This window comes from Peromyscus leucopus, chromosome 4 (assembly GCF_004664715.2).
Source record: "Peromyscus leucopus breed LL Stock chromosome 4, UCI_PerLeu_2.1, whole genome shotgun sequence".
Lineage (NCBI taxonomy): Eukaryota > Metazoa > Chordata > Mammalia > Rodentia > Cricetidae > Peromyscus > Peromyscus leucopus.
In genome coordinates this window covers 20,268,178-20,293,689 of record NC_051066.1, presented here as the reverse complement: position 1 = coordinate 20,293,689, position 25,512 = coordinate 20,268,178, and the positions used below count along the sequence as shown (strand labels likewise).

Below are 25,512 nucleotides of genomic sequence, written 5' to 3'. Positions count from 1 at the left end.
TAAATTGATTAAACTGCTTCTTCAGTCCCAACTAACCTGTATAGATTATCCCAGCAAAGGGAAAATTTCACTTTTGTGTTCATGGTCTCCTTTTAATCAAAGTCAATTCTTCAACTACAAGTGACCTGAACCACAGGTGCTTAATTCAAAATATTGGATAGCCCCATAAATGCTTTGAAAGACTTGGCTCCAGTCAGGGGAGCCTATCATATCTTGCTCAGCCATCATCACAGAAGCTTCTCTTGAGGTAGATGGGAACAAATACAGACACACCAGTCATTGAATGCTTTCAAGATGACTACAGATAAATATCAGTTTAAAGAAAAAAAAATCACTTAAATATACAAATAGTTCATCATTATTACAGGTCCTTTGATTGAATGTAAATTAACATGAGATTAAAATGAATGACAGTTATAGAGATATTTATTATCTTTTTTAAAAATTTGTAACTTCATTGATAGCCATGTTTCTTAATCATTATATAGAACCCATGTAACCTGTGTTTGTATAAATTCCCTCATTTGTTCTTTGAATCAAGCCTTTGATTTGTTAAACTTATTTCAGGAATGTTCTATAGTAAATTACAAAACTCTTTCCAAGTTATTATTTAAGTTTCTAACTTTATTTTATCTTTACATCTTCAGCTGCATATACTGTTGAATATTCTACCTACTTTGGTACTTTCTCAGAGAGAGGAGAGAGAGGAGAGAGAGGAGAGAGAGGCTACATCTACAAGGTCACATTTCTTAGAATCATTTCATTGGTCTCCTCCTCAAGTTCCTCAGTAACTATTGGGAAGTGTTTCCATTACTCCAAAACTCTGAAAAGAACAGGCCCTGTACAGGGTCACAACTACTTAATGATAAATATACTTTGTTTATTATCATTCTGTTTCATCTATCTTGCTTCATGTTTTAAAGCAGCACAGATTCTTGGATAATTTATTCATGTATGTGAATGCATGTTTTGACTGTAGATTTTAATGTTTCCTTTCTCTACATGGAAATGAAAGCAATTCTCAAAGTTGTTAATTCATCAAAAATCATTTACAAAAATGCACCCTACCTACTCCACATAGTTCATTGCCAGTACACTTCAATGTAATACAGTTTGGATTTCTATTATCGAGTTAGGACATTTAAACTGTTTTTCTTTATTTTTGAAAGTTGTGTGCATCTATACAAGGAAATGAAATAATTTATACTGTCATATTCCTCCATCCAATTCCTCCATCTCCTCTCCAACACAGTATCCTCCTAACTTCATGTTTTCTTTTGGTTTTTTTTGTTTTGTTTTTGTTTTTGTTTTTAGCAAAATGCATTAAGTCCAGTTAATGGTACCTGTTTTGGTGTGAGACCATCTTACTGCAGCATGAGAAGCTTAATAATGGTCACATCCTGAAACAATTAATGATTCCTTTCAACCTACCCACCCTCCCATATGCCCCCACACCATCCCATCTTTCACCCCACCCCCACCCCAGGCAACTATCCACTGCCAGGAACTCCTAAATAAGCAGTAAGGCCTGGGAATCATCTGCCACATTACATGAGACTACTTGATACTTTACCCTCTTCATTGTGTTACTTTTTGTACAATAAGAATTAATACTATTGTATCATCTAATTATTCCCTTAAACTTCAGTGAAACTGAACAACCTCCAAATAAACCCAGAAGCTCTATTTTCAAGTTGCTCTAAGCAATATTTGTCAGGAAATAATCTAGGACTTCAGAGTTGTAGAAATCACTGTTTATAAAAATGGTCTTTTTTCTCCTTTTAATACCTTTTTTTATAAAATATATTTTGATCATGTTTTCCCCTTTCTCCAGTTTTTTCCAACTCATTCCACCTTTTTAACCTGCCTAATTTATTTTCTTTTCCTCTCTATTTTTGAACACGAACACGAACACGAAAATCAAAACAAACAACCCAAATCATTAAAACAAAAAAGACAAAATGAAACAAAAGCCCCCCAAAACAAACAAACAAACAAACAAAATCAGAACAAACACACACAGCAACTCACTGAGATCTAAGTACTCAAAGTTCCAAAGTCATTCTTCAGTCCTCCCTAAAACATGGTCAGATCGATCACAGGAATATCCCACAAACCTACTTCCAATTTCTATCTTAACATTTCTCTTGTTGCAATAAATTATTGTGTCAAAAGCAACTTGGGGAGGAGAGGGTCTATTTCTGCTTGCTACCCCAGATAATAGTCCATCACTTGAGGAAGTTAAAGTAGGAAACCAGGAGGACCTGGAGGCAGACACAGAGGAAAGGAGGAGTGAGATTACTGGATTGCTCTTTAAAGCTTACTCAACCTGCTTTTATATACCACTCTGGACCAGGAGCCCAGGGTTCCCCATGAACAGTAAGCATGGCTTTCCCACATTAATCACTAATTAAGAAAATTCCTCACAGTCTTGCTATAGGCTAATCATATGCAGACATTTTCTCAGTTGAGAGTCTTTGTGATATGACTATAGCTTGTGTGAATTTGACATAAAACTAGAAGTAAATAAACAAATACATGATCTATACATCACAGCGTGAAAACAATTCCAATCTGTTGTAGTTTTAATTAATCTATTGATTTTTTAAATTTATTTTTGGTGATGGTGGCATGATTTATTTCTTTGCCTTTGAGACTAGCCTGGTGTTGCTCAGACTAGCTTGAATTTCACCTTGTAGCCAAGGATGACCTTGAACATCCTGATTGTCCTGACCCTATCTCTGGAGTGAAAGGTAAAGTACTAATCAATGCATCTGGTTTTAAGATTGCTAGGATCTAACCAAAGGCTTTGTGAATGCACTTTGTGCAAGCACTGTGCCAACTGAACTACTTTCGTTTTCTTGTTTGTTTTTGCTTTAATCAGTGTGTGTTAGCAATTCTAACCTACATCGGGGACAGAATAGTTTTCCTTGGAAAATAATTCTGCCTAGTTTCTCAAAAACTCCTCCGGTACTGCAATTTCAGTGATATAGGTATCCCTGTAAATTGGCTCAATTATACCTTATGGTTTAATAAATGCTGGAATCTTTGTGGGGGCTAATATGAAAAGATTAGTAGGTTATGGTTACATGTGTACATTCATGCTGGCTCAGAATCATCCCTGCCCTTGTCAGTTTCCATTGAGTGTGATGAATAGAATGACACATTCTTGCATTTAAAACAGTTGTCTTGACATAAGCAATGATACAGAAGAATTGTATGATTAAAAAAGGAATGGAAGTTTTTCCAACTGTACTCTTCTCTGTGATGCAGATAAGCTATGAAGTAGACTTTGAGGATTCCAAATCAAAGACAATGTTATCATTTTTAAGATTAGTTGTCCAGTGAACCCATATTTCACATCTGTCAAATTCCCATTCATTTTAAAACTTTGGTAAATAGTTGCATATGTGATGCTTCAAATACAAGAATTTTTAGAACATAAAATTAATAAAAAATTAGTGTGCAAATACAAGTTATAAGTTCCATTAACTTTGCAATTAAATGAAAAAATGAATGAAATTATTATTAAATTGGTGATAAGTAAGTCTATAGTACTAAAATACTGTAACTAATTATTTTGTCATATACTATATATTCCTGTTTGAAAATACATTCTTTTAACCTTGTTTGGTGGGACATCCCAGCAAGTAAGAAGGCAGGTGGATCTCTGTAAGTTTGAAGCCTGCCTGGTCTATATAATGAGTTCCAAGTCAGACAGGGCTGCATAGTAAAACCCAATATCTTAAAAAATAATTTAAAGAAAGGAGAAGAGAAACAATGTTGTTTTAAGTGCAATGTATTATAATGTTCATTTTAACTTTGCTGTGATGATTATATAACTATAAAAAATTACTAGCATAGCATCTCATGTTTTCTTTTGCATTATCATTATTCATGCAATTTCTTGATTATTACCAAAAACATCTTTATGCTAATGGAGGCAAGATGTTAAAATGTTACCCTCTTTACACATCCAATATTTTCTACAGATAAACACAAAGAAAACTACTTAGCATTGCCCAATTTCTGAATGATTCCTTTATCTTATGAAATTGTCTTAGTCCATGTTCAGACTTTCAGCTTTTCTAATTGATGGAAAAACTAAATCAAATCATAACTGTATACCCTAGATTTGTGCTATAGTTAAGAGTTAAAATCCATGTATAGTTGGACATGGTAATGGACAGCTAAATTCAAGCATTTAAGAAGCTGAGGCAGAGTGATCTTGAGTTCCAATCATGCTTGGTGTTGTCTTAAAAAGAAAAAAAAAAGGAAAAAATAAATTGTGACCTGAAAATATGGACTATTTCCACTGTTCTTTTTGACTTAATAGTTTCCTGCTAAAATGTCCATCTCTTGTGGTAATTAAATTACTTGGCTAAGTTTTATATAGCCATTTTTAAATGATGTAATTTGTCATCTATAAATCTGTGGTTTATATTATGTATGGAGTTATAATCCAACATCTATTTGAAAGTTCATCACGGACACTGTGTTGTGTATGCTTGGCATGCAGACACTGAAAACCTTAGTGATGATTTTACATTTAAAAATCTTAATATATATTTCCCTCAAATCTAATGTCATATATGTGCTGTTTGAATGTTGCTTGAACAAGTTGCTTGAACTAATTAAAAATTTTGAAGCAAATATATAAGAGAAATATAAATAAGAAATCTATTTAATAGAAATTATCTAAAAATTATTCATGTTGTCCTCACAGTCCTAAGTGAATTCATCTTCAAGAAACATTTTTATCTGGTTGTTAATAATATCTCATTTTGCTTCATATTGTAGGACTTTATTTTATTTTTCCTATCCTAGTAATGTGGAGAGAAAGCAAACAGCATTTTCTCCTGTTCAATTAACGATTAGATGGGTTTCTATGAAAGGATTCATGATAGATGGGATTAGTGTTAAATGTCAGGGTTAATATAAACTTCTGTTGTATTTATTCTAACTGTAACAACCCAAAACATTCCTATATTTCTATATAAAAACCTCCAGAATGCGTATTTACAAGATGATTTTGGATACCAGAAAATTATTTAGCAGAAGGTTGATTTCCAGAAATAGAAAAGATCATGTTTGAACCCTGCAGGTATGTCTAACTCTGCTCTGAAGCTTACAGTTTTAAATCCAAGGGGAAAGAAATTACGACACATGGTTAATATGTTAAAGGAAGGATTACTTAGAGAAACATTGATTCACAGAAAATCCCTGAGGGCTATAGATTGAAATGTGTAGGAACAATGAAATTACTGATAATAATTGTGTAATTACAAAGTTGAGTCTTACACACAATTAGAGGCCAAACAATGCAGAGACTTAGCGGGATTACTTTTTCAAGGACTCTTTTCAACGTCTCAGCTAGATAACCATATCCTCTGTCCTGATAAATTATATTGATTGTTTGGTTGACTGATAGTACACCAAACATGCTGGCTTCTTTTTCTTGACGGAAAAGACAAGAATTTGAAACATGATTTTAATAACACATGTGATTACACCTCTCAGTGGAAGTGAACTCAATTCATCATCCATAGAGTTTGACAAAAGATAGTCTAGCTCTTGAAATAGAAAAGTATACAAGACACAATTCGTCCTATGTAATTCTGTGAACAATGTTCATAGGCTCAGATATGATTGTGGATTCCTCCTGTGTTGTACTTTGTACCTCACAGCCCAGTTGTAGCAGCAGTTGATACAATACTGCCCAAGCAGGGAGTAGAGATTTCACTTAAAATACAGGGCCTTGTCAGTGAAAGCTCAGGAGGTGGCCAAGCAGCAGCAGTGCATCAGGGCAAAGCTACAGTGTTTTTAGAAATGAAATCCTCTGCTGAGGTGAGATCAAAGTTTGCTGTTCTCTGTTTTTATTGTCACAGAGAGGATCTCACTTGGTTCCATTGACTTACATTTTTCTCAAAACAAAAACAAAGGAATGTGAGAAGGAAGAGCAAAGGAAATAAACTGAACTAAGTCTGGGATGAGGCTCTTCACCTGTTTCCCAGATGTGAGAAAGCAGTCCATTTCATAGCAGTAGAGAGGTGTCAGAAAGCATTTTGGTAGGCAGTTCTTGGTGAGCCTAAGAAGCCCCCATGTTCGTAGAGAGTGCTCTACACTAACTTCTGTCATTTAGAGACTTGGATATTGCTTCCAAAGGGAAAGCAGGTAGAGACAGGTGTATGATTCTCTAGGCAACAAAATTGCCTGGCGTTTATTTAAGTAGTCTGTTTGTTTTCTGTTTGTGTGTAAGAAGAGGTATTTACCGTAGTGTATGCCATATGACGGGGCATATTGTTTGATTCCTCAGAAATCTTATGTTTGGGAGAAGACAGACTTGGGGCACTAAATCTTCATTAAAGTTGTGATTTCACTAGGCAATTCGTCAGCAGACAAGCAGTCCCAATTAAAGCTTTTATTCATCTTCAGGTTAAAAATATATCTCCCAGATTCCAAAAAATAAACGTCTCTCTCCAGTGCTGTCTTCCCTTGGCCACACAATCAGTAGCTTCCATTTCAATCTAGCAACGCTATTTTTGAGTGTGATTCTTTTAGAGTAATTCATCCCGTTCTTAAATCAAGAACACACGTGCTAGTGATGGAGAGCAAGTTAGTGAAAGCAATTCAGTGCAGAGGGCTGTGGCCTGACAGTAATGTAGTCAGGCAGGCAGCTCCAGTCATTATTTGAATAGAGTACTATAAGACAATAAATTATTTTCATTCTGGAATGACAGGGTTGCACATCTTTCACGCTGTGCATCACCTGGTTGTTGTTATCACAAACCTCTTTATTCTGTAACAAATTATGGCAAATGGAAAGAGTTTTAGAGTGGTGACATGCAGGTAATATCTCCTGATAATAAGGATGTAATACTTGCTGCCACAACAAATATGCTTCCTGGTGGCATGTTTTATGTGATGCTGCTACCGTGTTTCTCACTGCCCTTAGATGCAGGAAGCTTTCATAGATGGAGTAACAGGTGGACAAAGGTAATAGATCTTGTGAAGCTCTTAGTATGAAGAATGCATCATATCTCATATGTGAACTTGTATCGATAATATCCTCATTTTCTAGTTCCTGATATAATTAATCTCTTGCAATTAACAAAGTGTCAGATTGATCATTGACTTTAATCAGGATAATTTTCACTTTACAACAGTTAAATCTAGCCCAAGTTTAAAATCTATCTTCAGTGAGTTATTTTAAATTCAAAGACCACAGATGTATACCCCCACACTAAAGTAACTCTGCTATTATCACCACCCAGAGAAACTCTCTGTTGCTCTGGGCATCCTTCAGGGGTTAGAGAACATGGATATCACCTGCTTCCATCACTTTGGCAGTCTTAGAGGAAGGCACAGAACAAAGCCAGAGGCAATGTGGGTATAGAAAGCTTGTCCTGTTTTGTATGAATGAGACAAAGGCCAGAATTTCATCAACAAACCTTAGAAGAAAAGAAATATGACTTTTGTCAATTAGAATGAAAGTGAGAAATCAAATGAATCTAAAGGCTTAACCCCACACACCCATCCCTACTCTATGACTTCATTTACTTTGAGATGTGGTGGAATATGAGGTGTCTGAGCCCAGCAAGATGACTAATTGTTTGAGAAATCACAGCTTGGCAGTGGTGACAGTGAGACTGCCATTGAGCTGCAGATACACGTGTTTGAGATTTTTCCTGCACATACAGCCCATGAAACAGTTTTAGCCTCTGTTGAGGAAAGTTTTGAAACATGTGCAGGTTTATTTATTTGGGATATTTCGGAGATTGTTGGTCTGATAGCTCATCCAGCATGATATTTACCAAATACATCTGGGCCCTGTATGAATGTGGTGCGTTTCTCTGTATCACAGAGTTTTCTACCTCAGAAAGCAGCCAGTCTGACTTCCTGATGGTTCTTTGTCGTGGATGGCATTCATGATGTATACTGGCAAAATAAAACCAGAAAATTCTCATGGAATTACATTGGCAGTGCTCTGAGGGTCAGTGTGGATTCAAACTTAAAGGGGAAGTTGATAGTCTTAGGTTGTGTAATTTGACCCTGACTCACTTTCAGTGTCTGTAAAATATTCTGCTCATACATTCTGACTGGCTCATCTAGAGCAGGAATTAGTTGTTGCTGACTCTGTCCTACTTGATCAGACAATATCAGCCATAAGCAACATCCTCCATGCTGATTTTCATGTGAGCAATCAATTGGCACGCCTAGACACTGAGCAATTGAGGACTAGCCAAACTACTTGTTTATTTCATTATGTCTTGTTCTGCTTTCTGCTTGTTTCTGTTTTTTTTTTTTTTTTTTTTTTTTTTAAGAAGTAAAATGATTTTTTTTATCATATCCTTGAATGACCTTTGGAGGTTTTTTTTGTTGAGAATAAATTGTTACTTTTATTGAATGGCTGAAAATTGTATTGATCTAAAAATCACAAATTACAGGTCTAGAAATTATATACTAAGTTAATTTCTCTCCCTAAATCTCCACAATCAATTGATTTCAGATTAGGAGGAGTACACACATTAAAAACATGTAATTTGTGGATGAGTGCCACCAGATAGCAGGAGTGATTTAGGTTGTTCCCAATTTCTACTCTGTGATGGTATTCATTGTGGGTGGTAGACAAAACATGCTTTAGGGTGGGTATAGCTAGTAAATTATCAATAAACAAAGTCAAACATGTCAATATCTCCATCACCACTCTTGAAACTCAAATGTGGAAGTAAATCAATTTCTGCAATATATATTTAGACTGGGAACGCATTAAAATGGCATTTTAAATGAGCTTTATAAAAATATTTTAAATTATAAATGGATTACTTTATGTGTGAATCTTTTGCCAGTATGTAAGTATATTCATCATGTGGGTGCTTGATGCACAGGGAGGTCAGAAGAGGGCCAGGGTATTGGATCCCCTGGAACTGGAGTTAAGGATGTTTGTGAACTACCATATGGGTAGCTGTGAATCAAGGTCAGGTCTTCTGCAAGAGCAACAGGTACTCTTAACCAATGAACTCTCTCTCTGGCTCTGAACCATACAATTTTGACTTTAATCATTTGATATGATAATTTTATTTGAGATCTCTTTTATATCAATAATTACCTAAAATGTTGGAAGAAAACATGACTTGCTAATTTCTGTGGCTACAATTCTGTTAATATTTCTGATGAATTTGATAGCACCTATTACATCTTAAACATCCTAGATATGTTCCAGCCACACCCGATCAAGCTCAGATAAAATCACATGCACTATAGTAGTAACACAATAGATGGTAAGATACATTGTGGGGAACTGAGTCAGTATAAGTTCTGAGCTTCTATCGTGGTATATGGTGCATATTCATGTCAGAGGAGGAAAAATAGCTTTTTTACCAGTTTCTTTAAATATGCTTTTGAGTTTGTTGATGCTGTTTTATTTGTTTTTATTCATCACTGTAAATTTTATGTGAACTACATTAAGATTATGCATTACATAAATTTATATACTGTTGAGTAAATAGCAGTTGAGAAATATTTTACCTAAATCTTACATACTTGAAAATATTTTCCATTTTTAAGACTTCCATGAACGATTCAAGTATATATTTTGTATTCTGGCATAAATAGGCCTTTGAGGATTATGCTAAGCACTCTTTAGAACACTTCCTAGAGGAAAGTACTGCTAGAAATGTTTGTACTAGTGTAATGAAAACACAATATGCATTCTGGTATTGTTTTAATCTAGCACTAAATAATTTAAAACGTGAAAGAGGAATTGCTATCCAGGTGATCTTTGCTAAACCATAAAATATAAGTCAGTGCTCCAAATGTTAAAGTTTGTATATGGAAGTAGATAGGCTATGGGCATTTTGGAAAGCAGAAAAGACATATTTTCTTAGCAATGTAAACTGAGTCACATTGTCAAAATATAACATATTCGGCATGGTGCATGGGATACACTATCTTGGACATGGTGAGACAGGTTATCTCTATTTGCCATAATTCACTGTTTTTACATGAAACATAAATAGAATTTACTTATAGTCTAGTGTTACTGCTTTTATACATATTTTATGCACACAAGTATGTGTGTATTCACACGTATATAAAAACATGCTTGTATGTGTATGCTTGTGGGTGTGAAGGTCAGCAGTCAATGTGGATGTTAATGTCTTATTCCTTTTATTGAGATACCATCTAACTTTGGAGCTGAAGCTCATTGGTTTAGTTTGACTGGCCGATGAGCATGATGGATCCTATCTTCCCGTCTCCACCTCCAAAGTGCAGGGATTACAGCTTCACATTCATGTGTGTGTTTGTGTGCATGTGTGCATGTGCGTGTGTGCGTGCGTGCGTGCGTGCGTGCGTGTGTGTGTGTGTGTGTGTGTGTGTGTGTGTGTGTGTGTGTTTACAGAGGATTTGGGAATCAAACATAATCCTCCTGATTTGTAGCAATCATTTCACTGGCTTACTTAATGCCCTGTTTTGGTATTTCTTACCTCTCAAATAGTCTATTACTGCCCTAAATTTTACACACCCAGTGTCCAAAGATGGACAAAAAGTCCTGAAATCTAGCAACCTGTTCACTATTGGTAATAACTGTGTAATTATTTCCTTCCACTCCTCTTCACCAATATTCTCCTATTTAGAGACTGACTCCTAATTTGAAATTCAGCTCTTTGTCTCCAAATATTAAAACACAAACTATCGAATAAGCTAGATTAAAAAGCAGTGTGTTAAGCAGTTGTGTTTTTACATGCTCACTGTCTTTCAGAAGCAGGCCATACTAACCCATCTTTGTTTCACACCATCAGGCACCAGGATGTCAGGGGGAGGAGACTGGTAGGCAAGGCAGACCCTACTTCCCCAACCATGAAGCAGTCTCAATTCCTAACAGGGGGTGAGAGTTGTTCACAATTAGGAATGTCCTCAGTCATTCCCTCTTGGAAGCCTTTAAGTGTCAGTGATGTCTGGAACCAAACATAATCAATCCTCTGAAGTTATGGTAGAATTGAAGATGGTCTTGTGACAGGACAGTATCACAGTGAATTTGCAGTTGACTCTTATGGAGTTGGCCTTTCTCTGTTTCCTGCTATAGATTTTCAGAACTGTCACAAGGGTCATAATATGATGTGACTCATGAATTTAAATATGAAATTATCGGAGTTGTATTAAAATTTTCAAACCTGTTCTAAACAATACAAAAAAGGAGACCATATAGTTTCCATTGTGTGGTACATTCCTATCTGTGGATCTACTATCCTGGCCTCTGCTGCTGTATTTACTGTCTGGCAACTTGGCACCTGACATATCAGCATCCACAGACTCACTGACTGCCCACAGCTCACACTTCCTCCTACTTCTATCCTGCTTTGAAAACCAGATAAACTTTTCAAGCTTACTTATTTAAAACTAGTTTTTACTCTGTTTTATTTAGTTTTGATGACTCTTATCTATGTGTGTTTCTTCAATTACATGGATTTAAGTTTACATACTGATTAGATTTTTTTTGTGGCATAGTTAGATAACATGTTTGTGAAGGTGGTATACTCTACGATCCAGATTAGATCTGTACCAAGACTATTTTTGTATTATGTTTGTTCTTCTCATGGTTATCAACATAAGCAATGGAACTCAAAGTTTCATTGCTACCTAAGTTGCACATCGCTGCTACAGTGTACAGCCAGATGCAGTCTTAGTAAACCCTAAATCCCAGCACAAATGTGACAATCAAATACTACAACATTAATTTGAAAAGAACTCTCTGCAAGTCACCTTAATATGGGTCTCCACAAAATCATTCTAACATAAAGAAAGAAAAAAAGATGAAATAGCTCTTTTTTTCTGAGAATTTAGAATTCTGAAACATACATGCTTCTTTTATGCTGCTGTTTTGGGACGCAATGCAAACACAAATCTGAGTTTCTGTTAATAAATGATTTCATTTAATGTATCATGAATGCTTCTTTTGTTTCTTTAAAAATATTTTTTTTAATTTTATGTATATGTATGTGTCTGTGTGTCCCTGTCTGTATTCTCTCTCTCTCTCTCTCTCTCTCTCTCTCTCTCTCTCTCTCTCTCTCTCTCTCTCTCTCTCTTTCTCTGTGTGTATGTGTGTACAGAGGCTAGAGGAGAAGGACAGAATCCCTAGATCTGGAGAATTACAGGTGTTTGTGAGCTTGCTAAGAAGAGTGCAAAATGTGCCCTTAAGTGCTGAGCCGTCCCTTCTGCCCCCCCGCCCCCCGGCTTCTTAGATGAAGCTGCATCTTCTCCCTTAGCTACATCCACTGTACATTGTGAAAATGGTGACAAACATCTTCCAGATTTCAATTCCAAGATCTACTCACAATTGCTGTGACATAAGCAGACAGTCTTCACATTTGCACTTTAGTATCACTTCCTGAGTAAGAAGATAGTCCCATAAAATCCAAGATGGTGAAAGTAAAGGGGCGTTATTTCTTTTGTTTATCCTACAGATGGCAAGTTAGTTTTATCTTGGAACTTATGTTCATTACTTCTTTTTGTTTAACTTTAAATAAACATAGAAGACCAAACATATAATAAAGAATTATGCTTTTGAGAAACTTACATACATGGTAAATATAGTATTTATAGAATATTTATCACCAGCTTTTCAATGTTTCTCCATTGAAATGAACAGGAAGACTCAATTGCCTACTAATTTCTTGTCTCTGTGAGTACATGGGTTAACTCCTGAATGACTTATAGAATCACAAATTTTTGACTTACAAATTGCGAAATTATTTGTAAGCATGTAAAGTCACTCATCTAAACTTATATCCTAGTGGCTTACAAATCTAATGGATGTGAATTTTGATTTTTTCATTAATTTAAAAAAGGAAATTTCATTTTTTTCTATTTGCAAATCTTGAATACTACTTATCAAGCTTTTAGTGTAACCAATTTTATAATGAAATAAAAAGTCTATATGGTATTTGAGTCCATTTCAAGAAATAAAATTATGAGAAAAATATAGATCGTTTCAAATGCCAGCTTAGGATATAGCTCATTGGCAGAATGCTTCTGTAGCAAGCATACGGTCATAGGTTCAGCTTCCAGAACTGCCAGAAAAACAAGACTCAAATGTCGCTTCTAATCTTTAAAACAAAAGAACAAAGGTATCTAAAACTTGAGTTTATCATATGATGAAGTGCATCATATCATATTTGAATTGGAATAAATACCTTACCTTTTCGGAAAAACATCATGTTTTGTTTAATGTGCCGTGAATGTTTCTTTTGTTTCTTTAAAAATATTTTTTTTTAATTTTTATGTATATGTATCTGCCTGTGTGTCAGTGTATATATGGTGTGTGTGTGTGTGTGTGTGTGTGTACAGAGGCTAGAGGAAGGGAACAGAATCCCTAGGTCTGGGGAGTTACAGAGCAGTAATTTTAACTTATTTGTGAGATATTAATTTTAATTATAATTTTCAGCAGCTGGGAAATAGAAAGTCATGGGAAAACGTCTGTATTCATTTTTGTCACTTCTCCCATTCTTCTCTCAAACTGTTACTCATTTGTAAAAGGGCACTGAGGCAGCTTCCCTATTGAGATAATAGAAATATAAAATGAATTATGAAAGTAATAACATGAAATGTGAGTTTCAAAACATATGTGTAGGGAGCATAGTTATTAAACTCTGGTTTTAAACTCTTCTCATTGATATTCCTAATAAAAAGATTAGGCTCAGAATTCTCATTGTTTTATTTTATGTTTCTGTGAGGAAGTGATCAAAGTGCATCTAAGTGAATCACATATTTTTCTATTATCATAAAACTCCGTGTCATCATATTAAATGCAAGAATTCCCTAAATATTTATTTTGTGGGGAAAAAAACGAATGTACATGCTTTATCTACTATCTACCTGTCTATATGCCTGCCTATCTTCTACCTACATTCTACCTATCATTTGGAGAACTCATTATAATGCATGGACTGGTCTTGCATGAAGTCTAGGGCTAAGACTACACTTCTGACTCAGCCTGTCAATCAACTGCCACTTTACTTACAGCCACCACACTCCCTCCTGTGTATATATTTTCACTGGAGTCCAATTTTAAAGTACTTCCATCGTTCCTGTAAATTCTTGATGTAATGTTATAGCTTGCACAATGCATTTTGGATGATTTGAGTATATTTTGAATCTCTGTTATTAAATACTCAGTATGTATATGCATATGTATATTTTCTTGACTTCATCATTTTCTTGTATTTGTGAAATATCACAAATATATGTATCCTGCGATACATAAATATAGACATATTTATTACATAAAATATACATAAATATATGTATCCTGCGATCTTTAAAAATCCCCCTATTCAAAAAAAATCCCACTATTGCACCTTTCATAGTATCTTGCCATTTTGATCTTTGTTGTGGTTCATAGGCACTAAAGCTGGAACACTGATTGCTTTCCTCCATTGACAGATTGTATAGTACCTTCCGTTATTATAGAAACTGGTCATGAGAGAGGAGGACTCCAAATCTGTACCAGCTGGATTCCTACAATTCCTCTAGCAGAAGTGTGTATTATCTTCAGCAATGGAGTCTTATCATCAAGTTTTGATAGACAACCAATGACCAGGCTGTAGCTTATACTGTTTTGAGTGTCACTTGCATTCCTCTGAGCAGCAACTCTAAAGGTTTCCTATATTGGAACTGGAATTTTTGTTAGATATCTATGATTTTGGGGCAGAGCATTGCCACTTCAAGTGATGTAACTTATTTAATTAAACACGCATACAAAAAAAGAACTCACACACATTATAATGTAACTTTAATTCCAAATTATTTATCAATGTTTATGCATTTTATATAAATGGTATTCTTATTAGTCTAATATTTTTTATAGGTTTCTTGGAGTCACTTATTTCTGCTGATGGAAGTTTTACTGTTGGATTATTCACTCATTTATCTTTCTAGCAACAGGATTTCTTTAAATCCTTGGTAATCTTTGCTTATACATTATTTCATATAATGCAACAACTACATTGCATGCAGATTTCTTGTAAGCACGGTGCTTGCAGTGGGAAATGTTGACAATAAGCTCTGGAAAGGTCATGCTAAAAGTACTGTCTTCTGAAGTGTTCAAACCTATGTAGTTTCCTATTTCTTCCCAGGTTATTTAATATATATAAATATATTAGTTCATTTCCAGATAAAGACTGAAATCACTACCCTTGATAAATACAAGTATTTGTAGGTATTAGTGGGATGCTATGCCATATTTTGTTTAAATCATGACTCTACAGCTATTTGCCATTTCCTTACCATGGTAATATCACCATTGTCTCTAGATATTTGAAACATAAATTGTACCAGTCATCTCTGTTCACTGCACTTGCAGTCACACATTGGAATGTCTTTTGCTTAATGAATGTAGTCATTGCTAAGCTTTCTCCATCCCTCAATGACTCTGACTTTTCTCTGCCTTTGATAAACAACACTCTTCTCCAGTATTCTACCAAACAGTTTAAAAATGTATATATTTCCACATTGGAATCAGATCATGTGACTTTAGCTTGTAGCACACATTTTATCAGCATTTCTCTCCATAGTGGGAAATCAGACCTAACTCTATTGTTTCATGATTGTGATTTTTGTTTGTATCTTTTCAGAAGATAATGTATTCACAGGTAAAACAACAGATAGTTGGACACTTGGAAGTTTCAGTTGATCTCTATAGTTGTACAGCTCACTGTGAGGATAGCCTTCTGATAATAATGCTTGATCAATATTTTGAATAAGAATTCTTAGTAAAATCAACTACTGGCAAAGCTACATGGTTTAAGAACACCTTTTTAAAAATTTACATTAGACAAATTGAACAGCTAAAAAGAAATACACTTTATAGTAATTAACACTACTGTTTTCCATCTCATGCCTTCCTTTGAACTTACTTATCTCATAGATGTATTCTTGGCACCTAAACAATTACATTTCAAAAACGGTAAAAGTTCTGCTAACAGTTGCAGTTTTCCAACTGCTGTGATGTTTGGTGACAATATCCTTAGATGAGTAGCAGATGAGAATCAAAGGGATCCAGCAGCTGGATCAACAGTGGCTGCCTATCAATGCCAGTAATCCAAGAGGCTTAACCCTTTGGTGGTTCAGCTGTCGTTCTGCCCAAGGATGATGGAGACCAATCGCAAACCTCTCTCTTCTGCTTGATCTGGCTCCAACCACCCAAGAGAGAGTCTGGACCTCTCTCCCTCAGCTCTTAAGTGGTCACATAGGCAGACAAGACCATGCCTTAGGGTTTGTTAGCCCTAAGCTATTGGCTGAAGGAGCAAATTTCCAAAACAGGATATCTGTAAATTATGACATTTGTAAGTATGAATAACTGTGGGATGCAATTTGTGTTCATTCAAAATAGAGGTATAATCTTGCATAGACACAAACACGCAGTCCTCCTTAGTCACATACAATAGATAAGAAAATGTGATTCTGTAATGAAACTGTATTCTTCTCAAGAAAGTGCAGTTGGCAAGGACTGTGCGTCAACATTAGCACTATCAGGTTCAGTAAATTGAGGTTAAAGAAAGATTGTTCAGAAAGGGATGGAAAAGTGCAGCATTCACAGCAGTCGGAGGGCAGTAGGGATGTTTAAGAGGAGATGTTAAAAAGATTTTGACATATGCCAAACTTCATATTTTACTGTCTCAATGCAAAGACATGATAGGTGTATTGAAATTATTTTGTTTGGCCTAAATTTACAATAACACTTCTTTTGAATATTGGGAGTGTTCTGACCTCAAAGCAACTTTGCTGTAATATATCCAAACTATAATATCCAGAAAATGGAATCTTTTCAGAGCTCAAATTCTATTGATGGTGAAAAGTAAAGGAAGATAAGTGTTAGCTATTAAATATGGCTAAAGGGGAATGATTCTGCTTATTTAGGCTGAAATGAATTCAATTACTCTTCTGTTTTGTACCATAGAAAAATCACATCATGAGTACAATTCTTCAAAGTTAAATATTTTACGTATCATTAATGTGTTCAATTTTTAGTAGAGGAAAATATAAGGGGATTATCCCTCATAGATGGGAAGATTAGCAGAATCTAAAATGAAAACAGTTGCAGTACACATTTCGCCATAATAGCCGTGAAAGCAAGAATATTTCAACCATATTCAGTTCTTAGAAAAATGTGATAGCCAACCTACATATCCCAGTGACCTCCTTAAAAAAGGTTTCTCAAAATCTTTATGTGTTTAGAGATTTCCCATACAGGTTTCACTGGGAAACATCTTGGATTCTTGTTATAGCTTTCTTACATTAATTTATACTGTATACCCTGACCTACAGAAGGATAGTGCTGAGCCCAACAAGCTGAGCACTGAGTCATATGTGACATGTCAGCATCAATGTCCTGTAACAGTTCCAGTCTTTTACTGCATGCCTGGGAATATGTGGACACATCTTTATTTTGCTTTGTCACAAGTAGTCAATTATTTCAGTTATTTTCATGCCCATGTTTGTGTCAATTCTTTTATCTAGACAGAGTTGCAACATATTAAGGTAGTAGAAAATGGAGATGTTTTTTCTTCTATCCCTTAAGTTTTCAAATTTAATTTTAGATTGAGTTACCCACTGTTAATCTGGGCATGGTTATTCATGTTTATACTGTCACTTGGGAGACTAAAGGAGGAGATAAAAATGCCATTCAATGTTCTTGTCTATATTCATCTAAGTCACACACTATCACCCAGTACTAGAAGTACATGAGCATTCAGTATGCCAGATTCTTCATAAACTGGCCATTGTTCATTGGCAATGCTCACTCTACAAAACTGTACCATCACTAGAAAAGCATTTCTCCGAGGCATTACTTGAGAGAATGTTCCTCTGTAGCTTGTGCGATGAGAGCAAGGTAGTTAGACCGTTCTTCTCTCTTTAAATACTCAACAGCAGGCACACACTCTCTATTTAAACAACTCTTAATTTTGGATCTAAGCTCTTCATCAGTCATGTTTCAGTGCTGTAGCAATTTCAGCAATGATAGTCTACCTCCGGTGAGAGAAAATACTAGTCATCATTCTTCATGAATCTGCTTTGCAATTTTCTGTTATCTCGCTTCTTTCACACTATATAAGAAATTTCCCTAATAACAAAGTGAGCCAGGATCTATTACTGCCAATTTAAAAGCAATATTCAAATATACTTCATAAAATTCTATTTTATAAGCACATAACAATTTAAGAATCTAATATGAAATCCTAATATCAATTCATAAGCATATAACATTTTCAATATTAAATGTGAAATCTTCATATTGACCTGGGTTGATAATGATGTCTGTACCATACTGTAATACACTGACCTTGTAAAATATATCAACTGCCTCTTCTCAGACAGTCAATCAATCCAAATACATTTCAGGTGATTTTTTTTTTTCCTGATGAATAACCTTTAAGATTACTTCCCATTCACAAAGTTGGTGTGACCTCAAAGATGATTTGATTTTTCTTGTGAAGGCTAAAATACTCTCTGGATCCTGAAACTGGGAGCAGGAAAGATGGACAATTATTCAACTCTTTGCGAAGGCAGTTTGAGGAAAATCAAACATTACACATCTGTACATTTTTAGAGGCCTTAGGCTGTGATAATCTAAACACATGATAGGAATATTTAGACATTATCGACTGGTAAAATTTTTGTACGATTCAAACTAAAAGGTTAGTCTTGAAAAAAAGCTCAGAAAATGCAGAGAATTTCTGTTCCTAACATAATATAGAGAAGATTAGAAAGGGTGAAAAAGGAAGAGAAGGCAAGATGGAAAGCTGATTACAGAAACATCTTGGAATACAAGTTTCTACCATGTCATCCTGGGTTCCTTAACACTTTAATGCTTTTAGATCTAGAAATAGGATCTTGACCACAACATTATGCTTATTAAACCCGAAAAGTCTCAGATATGTGCTCTGTTATCACAAAGGAAAATACAAATAAAACACTTTGAAAATCAGTTTATGTGAAATCATGTAAATTTACAAACCATGTAGATATGAGAAAATACTATTTTTATTATATAAGAAAACATTTTGGTCCCTGAGAACTACTAATATCTAGGTGTTTTTTTTTTTTTCTTTTTAATATGCTCTAAGCTATTGTGCTATTAAAGACCAAGATTAGACATAATTCAATATAGTTGTACAGCCGCAGCAGAAGTATTATTTTAGTATTAATTTCTCCCTATAGTTGTTTAAGGTTCATCCCTGGAAAGCAAAATGTATTATTTTCTCTTAAAACTTCTGACATTGTGTTAACTCTGACTCCACCAAACGAGGGAAATATCACCCTTTCCATGGAAACCTTTATGTTCTCCACCTAATTCAACACCAAGAACACTTGTCATAATTACGTTTTCTATTGCTGTGAGAAAACACTATGATCAAAAGCAACTTGTGAGTAATTTCAGCTTACAGCTGCATAGCATAGTCCTTCACTGAGAGACTTGAGGACAGTAATCCAAACAGGACAGGAATTTAGAGGCCGAAACTAATGCAGAGGCCAAGAAGGGCTGCCTACTGGCTTGCTCCCTATGGCTTGTTCAGCCTGCTTTGTATCAGCGCCCAGGACAATCAGCCCAGGAGATAGCACCCTCCACAGTGAGCTGGACCTTCCCTCATCAATAATCAATCAAGAAAATGTCCCACAGGCAAATTTGATGGAGCCTTTTCTTAATAGTCACTTACAAAATGACTATCCCTGGTGTCAAATTGATGTAAAACCAGCCATCACAACTGGTTGCTAGTCTTTTGTTCACCTTCTTCTGACCTTTATTGCAGTAGTGCTATAAGCACAAAAGCATTCAAGCAAATACTTGCATAGTTTTTACATATAAACGTGTCTTTATGAAACTCTGAGACAAAAAAAAAAAATTCTGCCTGTTGCCCACGTCATTTTTAAAGTGGTTGGGGCAGGCATTTTAACACCCAGTGACACTGGGAGGCCTGTTGAACTGTAACTCCAAGCACATGGCATTATCTGCTTTGACTATAAACAGTTATTGGACCATTGCCCTATTTGGGGGGTATGTAGCCAATCCTCTAAATAATTTAGCATCTTCAACAGCAAAAATGAGAACTGTTCACTGCTTTGTGCTTCAGCTATGAATGTCTGTGGTCAGTCTGCTACAGAAGTGCCAATGAGAAATTTTATGATTTGTACTTTTATAATTGTAAATAACAATTAATGGAAAAAGAGCCGACTGGTGGTGGTGCATGCCTTTAATCCCAGCACTCGGGAGGCAGAGCCGGGTGGATCTCTGTGAGTTCGAGGACAACCTGGTCTACAGAGCAAGATCCAAGACAGGCACCAAAACTACACAGAGAAACCCCGTCTTGAAAACATCAACAAAAAGAAAAAAGAGACCATGAATTTGAAAAGGAGCAAAAAGAGGTATGCAAGAGTATTTGGATGGAGAAAAGGAAAAAGAAAAACAGTGTGATTTTATTATAATGTCAGAAATAAAAGAAAAATTTCAAAAAATAAAGTTATATTTTTTATTAACTCTGAGAATGTAATGGAAAGTATTTTAATCATATTCACTTTATACATTCCTCACATCCTCAACGTCCTACACTTCCCTCCTTATCATATCAATTTTGTCTTCCCATTTTCCTTCTTTTTAAACAAATATTAATTCACAGATTCCAATTTATGCTGATGCTGCCCTAATTACTCCTTGATAAAGGACCATCCACTGGAGCATGAGCAATCTATTATGGTCTACACTCTTAAAGGATCCATCCCTGGTGTTTCAGCGGGCTCTTTGGAGCTCAGTGCCTAAGGTGTGACACCATGCACAGCCTTGGTGCAGGGCAGAGGGCTTGGACCTGCCTCAACTGAATGTACCAGGTTCTGCTGAATCCCCATGGGAGACCTTGACTTGGAGGAAGTGGGGATGGGGGTGGGTTGGGGGGAGGCTGGGGAGTGATGGGAAGAGGGAGGAGGGGAGATCTGTAGTTGGTATGTAAAATGAATAGAAAATTTCTTAATAATAAAAAAAGAAAACTTTCTTTCCCACAGAAGACATCAGCTGTCCATAGCTCCTCAGTTAGGGATGGGAGCTCATGACCTGCTTCCCACTCCATGGAATAAGGGTGACTAGTTTAATATTGTGGTAATTTTATGCAGGCTACTGTAGTTGCTTTGAGTTCATGAGTACAAAAGACTTGTTAAGTCCAAAAGAGTCTGCTTCACACTAGTCTGTCCATCTCTTGGCTCTTTAAATGATTATGTCCTCTTTTTCCCTGTAGTTCCAGAGCCTTGGGAAATGGGAAGAAATAAATGTTCCATTTGTGTCTGGTCATTCAATTGTTATTTACTTTCTCCAAGAGAAACTACACTTCTTATTAATTTAACTTTTCTATACTTCAGCTTAATTAACTGGTATCTAGAGTCCTAGATGGTTTAAGTTTTAATAGTTCACAATTAACTACCTTTGTAATTAAATGTATATTTAGAATATTTTAGTACCACTTGTGGGAATTCCATAAGGAATTAACTCTTTGCTTTTAAAATACTGGAAATTTAAATCAAGGCCCTGAATGTGTTAAGCACATGTTCTACCACTGAGATACATCCATGCCCCTTGAAGATTTGAAACCTGTGATTTTTTTTTCATTTAACAGTATTTTTAAAGTCACAATCCAAAACTGTAGTTCTACTCCAATCTTGTCATTTAGTCAAATATTTGTTGCATCAAAGTTAAAAGAAATAGCTGAGCTCAACATGAAAGAAACACTCACTCTGATGGACCCCTTACCATTCCCCAGAGGTGAATCTTCACACTTACCACATTTATTTTCTATGCTAGTTAGCATTGAAGTTATGAATAACATTCCTATTTAAATACTTCTGCAAGATGAACCCCTAATTAAAATTTGAAGATTTAGCATTCTTCTTCTACTTCTCTTTCTTCCTCATCGCACATTTGAATATAAATTTATATTTAAATTTTATATTAGCTATACAGAAATTTAATACTATATCAAACCTTTGTTTTCTTTATGTACTTCAAAAGTCTCCTCTACCTTTTCCTCCTTCTCCCTTGCAGTATCAGCTATCATTTTGTTGTTATACACTGAAAGGCAATATTTTTATTATTTTCTGAAATCATAATTGATTTTCTTTAATTCATCCTTGGACATGTATGTATTGAAGTACTATTGCATATAATACATAATGAATTAAGTATCTTACATTATTACAAATTTTTTAAATATTACCAACTTAAAACCAACTATTATGCTGGGTCTTTATGTCTCACTGTAAACTCATAACTAGAGTGTCATTCAAGAGAATTCTACACAGGAATCTTATTTTCCTAAGCTTCTTTAGTTTTAATCTCTCAGGAATAATTTTTTCAGTTTGTTTAGTCTGTTATGCTTGATAAATAGAATCAATTCTCTTTATTATTTTTTTTTTGTTTTCTTTTTTATTGATTTGACATGGGCTTTGAAACCCAGACAGAGGGGGAAATCACTTCATAGCTCAGGCAACCACAAACTCACATTTATCCCCCTGTCTCAGCCTGCTGAGCACTGACATTCAGGCGTGTATAACCATGCCTGGGTCTTATTTTTAACTATATTTCATGCCATATATATAAACAGATATGTTGCAGGAATCTTAAAAGTTCTTATTAATAAAATCAAACCTGAGGCGAGTTATTGGGGTCCATGCTGGTAGATCAGAGAGACAGAACAAGCCACAGCTATCTCACCTCACCAGTTCCTCAGCTGGTCTTGTCTCCTCAGACTGGAGGCCTCTGAGTCCTCATCCGGAATGGGTCTCAGCTGAATTACTGCTCAAAAGCCTGAAGCTTAACCAGGCCAAATGCTTAACCAGCCAAAAGCTCTAGTTTCTGGTCCTCATGCCTTATATATCTTTCTGTTTTCTACCACCACTCCCTGGGATTAAAGGCTGGCTTTCTGGGATTAAAGGTGTGAGTCACCATGCTTGACTGTTTCCAATGTGGCCTTGAACTCACAGAGATCCAGAGGGATTTCTATCTCTGGAATGCCAGGATTAAAGGTGTGAGTGCCACCATTTTCTAACCTTTGTATTTAGTGGCTGTCTGTTCTCTGACCCCAGATAAATTTATTAGAGTACACAATATTTTGGGGAACACAATACCACCACATTTCCTCTCTTTTTGTCTAAAATTAAAAAAAGCTTATAACTAATACAAGAAAAACTATCTTCAATAAGTATATGCAATATACAGTCAAGATTACATTAACAATGTCTAGTCCATTAACATTTGACAGATCCAGACAAAAAAACTCCATTATATATTAACAATGTCCAGTCCAGTAACATCTGATAAACTCAGACCAAAAAATTTTCATTACTTATCTTATTTAAAACAAGTAGTTCCTTTTTAAAAGTAGATTCCATAATCTCCCTTTTTATCTTATCATATCCATATTCTTTTTTTCTTTCATAATACATTCAGTAGTCTACCTTTTGTCATTTTTATATCTTCCCCTTTTCTTCAGTGTAGATTCAGTGATCTACCTATTTATCTTATTATTTCTTTATCTTTTTTTCTCAGAGTAGATTCGATGATCTATCTCATATCTATATTCTCTTTTTCTTTTTGCTTTCTAGGGGTGAAGATATCTTTAGGGAATATTGAAAAGAAAATTTTTGGGTTAATCATCAAGTCCTGTATCATTTGTCCAGTCTCTGCATAATAGGAAAGTTCAGGGCTTATTTCAAGTCATTGGTCGAGTAGTCTGTCAGGCTGGATCATCTCAGCTAGTCCTCTCAAAATTGTCCTGACCAGTTTGTAGTCCAAAGTCGATTTTTCCATGGTGTTAATCAGCTTAATGGCTTTATCATAGTCCATGTGGAATCATCGTTGTAGGATCCTGTCATCTTTTTGAAGATTTCAAAGTCACTGTTAGGCGTGGTCACGGTTTCATGCAGACTCCTTTTTTTTTTTTTTTTTTTTTTTTTTTTTTTGTGCCTCCTCTGTGGTTTGAAGCAATCACAGTCTGATAAATGTCTGTCTCTCGGAACCATGAACATTCTTCCCTAGAACAGAAAATCTTCACAGCAATTTTTCCCCACCATTTGTCTTGGCAAACTTTTCCAAACTGACCTTTGCTGATGCTTTCTTGTAACACGATGTTCCTGGCAATTCTTCTCTGAACAAGCAGCAGTAAACCCTTCGTCCCAGGTAGCAGCATCACCGTAGTCACCAACACGATGAGAAGGAGTTGGCAATGTGGAGCAGTAGCCACTGCTTCCATGGTCCCACCGTTTGTGGTTCAGTCCGGGCCAAATCTTCTCCCAAGCCTCCTAGGCCGGTCTCAAACTCGGGATCCTCCTGCCTCTGCCTCCTTCAGCAAATCCTACCAGCGTGCGCCACCACAACCGGTTGAGTGTAGCTTGGGCCTGAGCTGGGCCTCACAAGGCCACAGGCAAACAGCTTTTTCATGAATTCGTAACATGAACGTTGGGCGCCAGACAGATATAATATTCTTGAATGCATATTTACTCACAAATATGATCACTCGTTTTATTGATTTTCTTATTGTTAAGTCTTACTGTATGTACACATAAATTGATTCTGCTAAATATTACAAAATCCCTAATCAAAAATTCCATATTTTATGCTTCAGTGAATAGAGCAGGTCATTAACTATTTCTTAAAAACTTCACCATTATTAATACTTATCACATGCATATTATTTGTGTAATAATATACATTAAATAATCATTTTATACAAATATGTTTCTATTCTTTACAATTTATATACACTTCCCCTACATATTGATTCATTTGGTATTGGATATATCCTCTGTGCTGAAGACTGTGAGGCAGTGGGGATTCAAACACAAGTAAAATGAATCTCAGGCCTCAGATTCTGAGTAAGAGAGGATTCTGGGACTGGCAAAAAACAAAACAACAACAACAAAAAAAACCATGTCCTTATTGAAATACAGACTCTACTTGTAAATTTCCAAATAGGAATTTGGAATATATGCATATATTTGCAGATTTCATAATTAGTATTTTTCATAACAGATCACAATTTTTTGAACAGTTTAAATGAATGTTAATTTCTTTCATCTGGAATTCATGTCAGTCCTACCCTGTGTGAAGAAAAAGAGCAGAAGCCTCTCTAATGCATTTCTCCCTCTTGGTGATAGCACATGCTAAGTTTCTGTGACCGAGAACATCATCAGAAGGCCAGACATTTCTTAAAATATGTAAGCATCTGGTCTGCTTAACATAAAGATGCTCATGGGTTCGATAGACAGTTCAGTTAATAAAACATTTGCCACATGTCTAAAGGGCCAAGATTGAATCCTCAGGCCCCAAATGAAAGTTTATATGGTGCTGTATCCCTGTAACTGCACTTATGAGGAGCAGAGACAGGAGAACCCATTATCTGTTTAACAGCACCTAGTCTACATGAACCAGTGACACCTAGGTTCACTTTGAAAGAGCCTGTACCAAAAATAAGATGG

The 25,512-nt window shown here is 35.5% G+C and overlaps 1 protein-coding gene across 5 annotated transcripts in view; it reads left to right on the top strand.

Moving 5' to 3' along the window:
- The window catches only part of Lrp1b (LDL receptor related protein 1B), a 1,927,307-nt gene that overhangs the window by 240,783 nt on the left and 1,661,012 nt on the right, over positions 1 to 25,512 (top strand). The gene's annotated exons all lie outside the window — the stretch shown is intronic.